At 42.4% G+C, this 7,500-nt stretch overlaps 1 protein-coding gene and 2 long non-coding RNA genes across 13 annotated transcripts in view; 1 reads left to right on the plus strand and 2 right to left on the minus strand.

Annotated features, from left to right (window-relative positions):
- The window catches only part of LOC123510291, a 21,081-nt gene extending 18,931 nt beyond the window's left edge, over nt 1-2,150 (plus strand). For 7 of the 8 annotated variants that reach the window (XR_006676460.1, XR_006676458.1, XR_006676454.1 and 4 more), the window contains one exon: nt 1,633-2,150. The gene's annotated coding sequence lies outside the window, so the exon portion shown is untranslated. Of the gene's footprint in view, nt 1-769; nt 1,310-1,632 lie in introns of those variants that run through there. The other variant, XR_006676462.1, reaches the window with a different exon arrangement.
- A 523-nt stretch (nt 2,151-2,673) lies between these two features.
- On the minus strand, nt 2,674-5,884 carry LOC123510294. The gene is made up of 2 exons (XR_006676468.1): nt 5,580-5,884; nt 2,674-4,792 (listed from the first exon to the last, which is right to left on the minus strand). It is a non-coding gene; the product is annotated as an uncharacterized LOC123510294 (long non-coding RNA).
- Nucleotides 5,885-5,973: 89 nt separating this feature from the next.
- Nucleotides 5,974-7,500, minus strand: part of LOC123510293 — a 23,489-nt gene continuing 21,962 nt past the window's right edge. For all 4 annotated transcript variants that reach the window (XR_006676467.1, XR_006676465.1, XR_006676466.1 and 1 more), the window contains exon 5: nt 5,974-6,544. This is a non-coding gene — a long non-coding RNA (uncharacterized LOC123510293). The remainder of the gene's footprint in view (nt 6,545-7,500) is intronic.

The following is a 7,500-nucleotide window of genomic DNA, read 5'->3' on the forward strand; positions in this document are numbered from 1 at the left end:
TCCTCCTGTGTCCATGTGATAGGCCTCCTCCTCCTCCTCCTCCTCCTCCTCCTCCTCCTCCTCCTCCTGAGCCTTCTCCTGTGTCCATGTGATAGGCCTCCTCCTCCTCCTCCTCCTCCTCCTGAGCCTTCTCCTGTGTCCATGTGATAGGCCTCCTCCCTGTGTCCATGTGATAGGCCTCCTCCTCCTCCTCCTCCTCCTGAGCCTTCTCCTGTGTCCATGTGATAGGCCTCCTCCTCCTCCTCCTCCTCCTCCTCCTGAGCCTTCTCCTGTGTCCATGTGATAGGCCTCCTCCTCCTCCTCCTCCTCCTGAGCCTTCTCCTGTGTCCATGTGATAGGCCTCCTCCTCCTCCTCCTCCTCCTCCTCCTCCTCCTCCTTCTCCTGTGTCCATGTGATAGGCCTCCTCCTCCTCCTCCTCCTCCTCCTCCTCCTTCTCCTTCTCCTGTGTCCATGTGATAGGCCTCCTCCTCCTCCTCCTCCTGAGCCTTCTCCTGTGTCCATGTGATAGGCCTCCTCCTCCTCCTCCTCCTGTGTCCTCCTGAGAGGCCATGTGATCCTCCTCCTCCTCCTCCTCCTCCTCCTCCTCCTCCTCCTCCCGTGTCCATGTGAGAGGCCTCCTCCTCCTCCTCCTCCTCCTCCTTCTCCTCCCGTGTCCATGTGAGAGGCCTCCTCCTCCTCCTCCTCCTCCTCCTCCTCCCGTGTCCATGTGAGAGGCCTCCTCCTCCTCCTCCTCCTCCTCCTCCTCCCGTGTCCATGTGAGAGGCTTCCTCCTCCTCCTGAGCCTTCTCCTGTGTCCATGTGATAGGCCTCCTCCTCCTCCTCCTCCTGAGCCTTCTCCTCCTGTGTCCATGTGATAGGCCTCCTCCTCCTCCTCCTCCTTCTCCTCCCGTGTCCATGTGAGAGGCTTCCTCCTCCTCCTCCTGAGCCTTCTCCTCCTGTGTCCATGTGATAGGCCTCCTCCTCCTCCTCCTGAGCCTTCTCCTCCTGTGTCCATGTGATAGGCCTCCTCCTCCTCCTCCTCCTCCTCCTCCTCCTCCTTCTCCTGTGTCCATGTGATAGGCCTCCTCCTCCTCCTCCTCCTCCTGAGCCTTCTCCTGTGTCCATGTGATAGGCCTCCTCCTCCTCCTCCTGAGCCTTCTCCTGTGTCCATGTGATAGGCCTCCTCCTCCTCCTCCTCCTCCTGAGCCTTCTCTTATCTGTAGCCAGTTAGTAGTTGCTAAACAGCCTCGAAAGGACCAAGAGGTCTGTTTGTTTGGCTTTCTTCTTCAGAGGACGCCGCAGACCGCGGAGACGTGCTGTCCGGCACAGGTAGGGACTGGGCGTTTCAATTCACTCATTGGAGGCGTAGGTTGTCAGGATTTGTTAGGTCTTGTTAAAAGGCAACATAACGAGGGTGATGAAGTTAAATTCGTACGGTTCCTAATCGGAATAAATGAAGGGCCGTTGATTTTTAGAAGAAACACCACACCAATCACCACACCACATAAAAGTTAACATTCAAAACTACATGACGCAACGCGTCTCTCTCTCTCTCTCTCTCTCTCTCTCTCTCTCTCTCGTGTCTTACATTTGAGGATAAGGACATAAGGTTCATGATTCGAAGTGTAAAGGTAAAATTATTATTGTTACAGGTCCTGCCTCTGCTGAAGGGAGAACTAAACCAGCGTGTCCCAACAACCCCCAACCTGCTGCAGGAAACTGGCTCTTCTTGCATTGGAAGACGGAAAGTCTCGCTGCGCCTTCCACGGTGGAATTGGATCCTGCCTCGCACCAGCTGCCATGACACTTGTCATCCAGGGAGAGAGGACAGCCTGCATCTCTGCACATTCCACGGAGGAATTGGACCCTGCCGCACACCAGCTGGCATGACATGTGCCATCCAGGGAGGAAGGACACACTGCATTTCTGCACATTCTACGGAAAAATTGGACCTTGCTGACAACACGCGGCGTCATCCAGGGAGGGAGGACAGACTGAGTTGCTGCATCTAACCTAACAAATACATGTTGCCAATCACTCTTATGTTGTTATTCCTTCCATCTGATGTGAATGTTACTCATAAATGTAATGTTATTATTCCTTCATGTTCTGTGATGTACCCACACAACTGGTGGTAGTTTTTAATAAATCATGATTAAGAAAACTGAAATTGAATTTTTTCCTGAATCCTTTTAGGCTTACTAATGAAACCTAAACTAATCCAACCGACTCTGAAGCTTCACCTAACGTACTCTGGAGATTAATTTACCTCACCTCGTAGTCTAAACCTCACCTGACTGACCTATTGGCTCCACAATGTACAACAAGAAAAGCTGGAAAGAAATGTACTAACAGCTTTTCAAGTAAAAATTAAAAATCCTTTCTATTTGAGCAGTAAATTATAACCACCAAAAAGCCTGTGGATCCTCACCAAGTCTGCTAAAATGGCAGTAAATAAATGCCTAGGAAGGAAGAGCTCAAAACTAATGGAAAAAAAAGCTGTGGAACAGCAGAAAATTGGCAGAAATAACAAAAAATGCTGAAAATTCCTGCAAAACTGCAGAAAATTGACAAAAAATGCTGAAAAACCCCTGCAAAACTGCCCAAAAAACTGTGTTAAGTCATAAATACTCCGAAGAGTCTCCGGAGAAATTGCAGATGTGTATTTGGGCTAAAAATACAATGAAGAGTCTCCTTCCTTTACTTTTATTCAATTCACACATTTTCATACAAGTCAAAAAAACTCTACCAAAATTTTCAACTTATAAAATTTTTACCTATCATACTCACACATTTGTCAAAAAACTCCACCAAAATTTTCAACTTAGAAGAAAAAGCAAATTCTATGTTTACGATGCAAATTCTGTTTACATCGTACAAGTCAAAAAACTAATTTTTTTTTACATAAACTTGGAAAACTTATACAAGTAAAAAGAAAAAACTCTACCAAATTTTTCAACTTAAAAAATTTTTTCTTAGAAAATTTTCAATTTAAAAAAAATCTTAGAAAATTTTTACAAAAAAAAATTTAGAAAATTTTTACAATATTCACCTTAGAAAATTTTTACAGCAGAACTTTTGCAATTTCCAACTTGGGACAATTTTTCACAAGTATTGCAATTACTCTAGGAATATTTTCAACTTACAAGATTATTAAAAAATAAAAAAGAGGAAAGTTGCAAAAAGGAGCCATGAGACCTCCACATACATGGCAGCATTCCCTGTATGAACAGGTCTACCTCATTCCACCTGTCATTGCCATCCATACATTTGTCAGCTAAGAAAAAAAAAATAAGAACATAAAGAGTAGCATTTTGAAAGCCTTTTCATTGCACAAGTCTGTTGGAAACTACAAATTCTAAAAGTATCTTGAGTCTATCTTCATTGCAAAAGTCTGTGAGGAACTATCAACTCTGTACAATGATTCTTTAAGGATTTCAGTTTCACACTGGCATTGCTCTCAAACAGCATGTTGTCCCTTGCAACACTACATTGTCACCATAAATACACAAAACACAGACCATCATTCTGGGGCCGCATTCTACACAGTCAGCCTCAGGTCTCACTGAATGCCTGACCGTCACTCCACTGTTGGTTTTTGGGTTCACAACTTGTCAGTTTTATATATGTGTAGAAAGCAATAGTTCCTTGACATAAATTTCTACAACTTGGATTATTTTGACATCTTATTACTACTTTGGGAATAGTTAGACTGTGTATCCAAACAAAAGAAACATGGCAAACAGAAGATTACGCCCAACACATGACACATGCAGGCCACACAGGGCAAGGTTTGTTTGAGTTTAGGGAAAACTGATTGTATTCCTCTTGGCAGTTATCTATAATGGTAAATTACTGCATGAAAGGAGGACATTATTTTCTCATCATTACGGATATTCATCATTAATATTAAAAACTGTCGGGATCATGCTATGGTACATACAGCCAAGCTCCCACCATGCTGACGAGAGTTTTAAGATGGTGGTTGAATTGAACCCTGTCTTGGCACTCATGACAGTCACAAAGTTAGAGTCTGTCATTGAGGGATTTGTGTCTAAATTGTACCATTTGTCATTTTTGGCACTTATGACAAGTCACAAGGTTAGAGCCTGTCACAGAGGGACTTATGTCTAAAATACACCATTTTATCTTGCTACCATCACATCATAAGGTTTGTAGAATGCGACCCCTGAAATCTCACACAGAACAACAACAGCAAAGCTCTACAAAGTTGAGAAACTTACTTTTTAATTAGTCCTAACATTCTCACTCAAAAATGTATATAAACCTAATCATACAAAACATTTTTTTCCTAAATGAAAGTCATTGACATCAAGGAATGACTGGCACACTTGCCCACAAAGCTGCACACACACACACACACACACTTAAAGCATTGACTGAAATTCCATCTGCAGGAAGTGCAATGGCCAATGGTTCATGTCTGTACAGTCTGGACTGTAAAGACTGACACAACTAGATCATGCTAATAAACAAACACCTTTCAACAAATCTTCATAATGCAAGATCTCTTATAAGTCACTTTTAATACATTACAAATCTCATAAACCGCTACTCCTTGCAGCTAAATAGTATACACTTACATGTAATGAAGTGATTTGATACATAAAGGTCAACACAGTGTTAGGTAATGAAATCTATAAATATGAATGATGACATAATCCTTCAGTTCAAACTGTGAAGCAATGATGCTGTGAATGTTGCAGCATCCTCCATCCTTGCCACTCTGTCTTGCACTCTGCACACACGTTTATGAAGGCAGTGCGCAGTGTGCCGCTGGACCTCCAAACCCTGCAACAAAAAGAAACAAGTCAATAAAAGTTCATGTTTTAGCAATCATTTATCTTCATGTCATCTTATCAATCTTACATTGTGAAAACTGCTCACTTGTAATCACATTTGTGGTACAAAAAGGTATATAAAAAAAACTCAACCAAGCAAAGCCACAATATCCTTTTTTTTTTTTTATTATGTAAGAGGGAAACCAGCCAAGGGCAACAAAAGTATAAAAAGCCCAGTTGTATTGCAAGTTCACTAAAAGGTTGGTACAAAATTAGCCAAAAGACAGGGACAAATGTCTTGAAACCTCCTCCTTAAAAGACATCAAGTCATAGGAAGATGGAAATACAGAAGCATGCAGGGAGTTCCAGAGTTTACCAAAGAAAGGTCTGAATGATTGAGAATACTGCTTAACTCTTGTGTTAGAGAGTTGGACAGAATAGGGATGAGAGGAAGAAAGCCATGTGCAGCAAGGTTACAGGAGGACAGGAGGCATGCAGTTAGTAAGATCAGTAGAACAGTTAGCATAAAAACAGCAACAAAAGATAGGAAGAGATGCAACACTTCGGTAGTGAAAAAGAAGCTGAAGACAGTCAGTCAGAGGAGGGGAGTTGATGAGACGAAAAACTTTTGATTCCACCCTACCTAACAATACTGTGTGAGTGGAGGCCCCCAAACATGCTAAGAGTATTTCATACAAAGATGGATAAGGCTCTTATACAGAGTTAGCAGTTGGAGGGACAAGAAAAACTAGCGGCAATGTCAAAATAACTACTACTTGACAACTTATTTGCCTTACTTGGAGTATTACATGTGTGCCACTCCATTCTTGAAACTCTGGAGCACCTTCATGTGTTCAATCAAGTGGTGGGCGGGGATACAAAGAGGTGCTTCTCTTGACGCCTCCCACCGGTGCAGCACATCCTGTGGGGAAAACACAAACCCTCACTGCACTCACCAACACCCTGGGAACACCTGCAACTCAGCCACTCATCCCTCCTTACACAGACAAACACCACCACTCACAAACACACACAAACATGGTATATATATATATATATATATATATATATATATATATATATATATATATATATATATATATATATATATATATATATATATATATATATATATATATATATATATATATATATATATATATATATATATATATATATATATATAATACTTCACTCACCAACACCTAACAAATAAATACAAGTCAGCCACTCATCTCTCCTTCCTCCTCAGACAGAGATGCCTCCACGAAGAGATAAAATAACACACAGATTGACCACTTTCATCTTTGACAGACACAAAGTTCACAGAAAAACTGAGAATCTGTCCATCTTACTGTTCAATCATTTTACCTTTTCTTCATTACAAAATTTCATGAACGTTTCCCTACACACACACACGAGAGAGAGAGAGAGAGAGAGAGAGAGAGAGAGAGAGAGAGAGAGAGAGAGAGAGAGAGAGAGATATTAGTCTCTCATTTAAATCCTGTGTGGCTAGTCAGGGGAGCTGCGTAACATCTGAGACTGCGAGAAAGGCGGAAAACTTGACAGGGATAGCTCAATGGAATCCATGGACGGCGGGGCGGCCTCGGACGGAGCTGCCATAACTACAGACGCTTCCTTCGTGTTGTTGTAGTGCAGCCTGGTCTTGCTAAATCCAGATGTTGAATAAAATTGCCAGTTTTGTCAAGGGTAAAGCCTGAGTTGCAATGGAGTCGTCTCTTTGTAGCAATGTGCACCAGCTCTGAAAGGGACACACGAGAGTTAAAAATACCACAGAGTAGCTCGATAAATATAAGCTACTCTAGAAATATATTGCCAATGATGAAACTATCCTGAAACTGATGTGTGAACTAGAAATACACAGGCGGAGACCGAGGAAACATGTAATACGGCCAAACTACAACTAGAGTAAACACTTTTTTTTTTAGAGTGTCTGGCTCAATCATGATAAAGACAGGAGGCAGGGTGGTGCAGGGTGTGATGTGTGCTATAGCAAACATTAATCTGACTCATGGAGAGTGCCAGCCGTTATCATTCATCGTACGAAATAAAACAAGAGGAATGCATCACTTACACGTCTTATTCATTACTAAATAGAAAACTGTTTACACCGAAGACAAAGGCGGGCAAACTTGATAGGAAGAATCACTATTTATTACTATTACTCGTCTTATACCGCTCAGCCTTCTCTCCCCCCCCTCTCTCTCTCTCTCTCTTGTTCACTGAATGATAGAACTTCAGAGAACTGAGCTGGAGTCAGTGTGAAATACTGTCCAAATTTCCCTCATCCATTTCTGGCTCTTGAATAAGATGACATTCACCACAGTAGTTTTAATTTCATATTTGCTTCATCTACCCAATTCTTTCCCCTCTTATTATTCAAGGCTAAAGATAACATTTATGACTCCTCTTCCTCCACGTCAGGGGGCCACAGAGTACTGCTGTGTTTCTTCGCTGCAGGGAATGTCTGGCCTAGCATCGCGGCCGGTGTGGACATGCCCATAGTAAGTTAGTGACCAAAGTCAGCCCGACTCTCGTGCATCGTGTGCCTCGATCGTGTCCCGGTGTGAAGCGGCATTAAAGTTATCAATCAATCAATTAAGACGCCTTGAACTTTTGAATTGTCGACCCGTGATGAGAGAGAACAAGATAAAGAATAAATCAATACATAAAGTAAATAACGATGTGAACAGAACA

Source organism: Portunus trituberculatus, chromosome 28 (assembly GCF_017591435.1).
Source record: "Portunus trituberculatus isolate SZX2019 chromosome 28, ASM1759143v1, whole genome shotgun sequence".
In the NCBI taxonomy this organism is placed as follows: Eukaryota; Metazoa; Arthropoda; class Malacostraca; order Decapoda; family Portunidae; genus Portunus; species Portunus trituberculatus.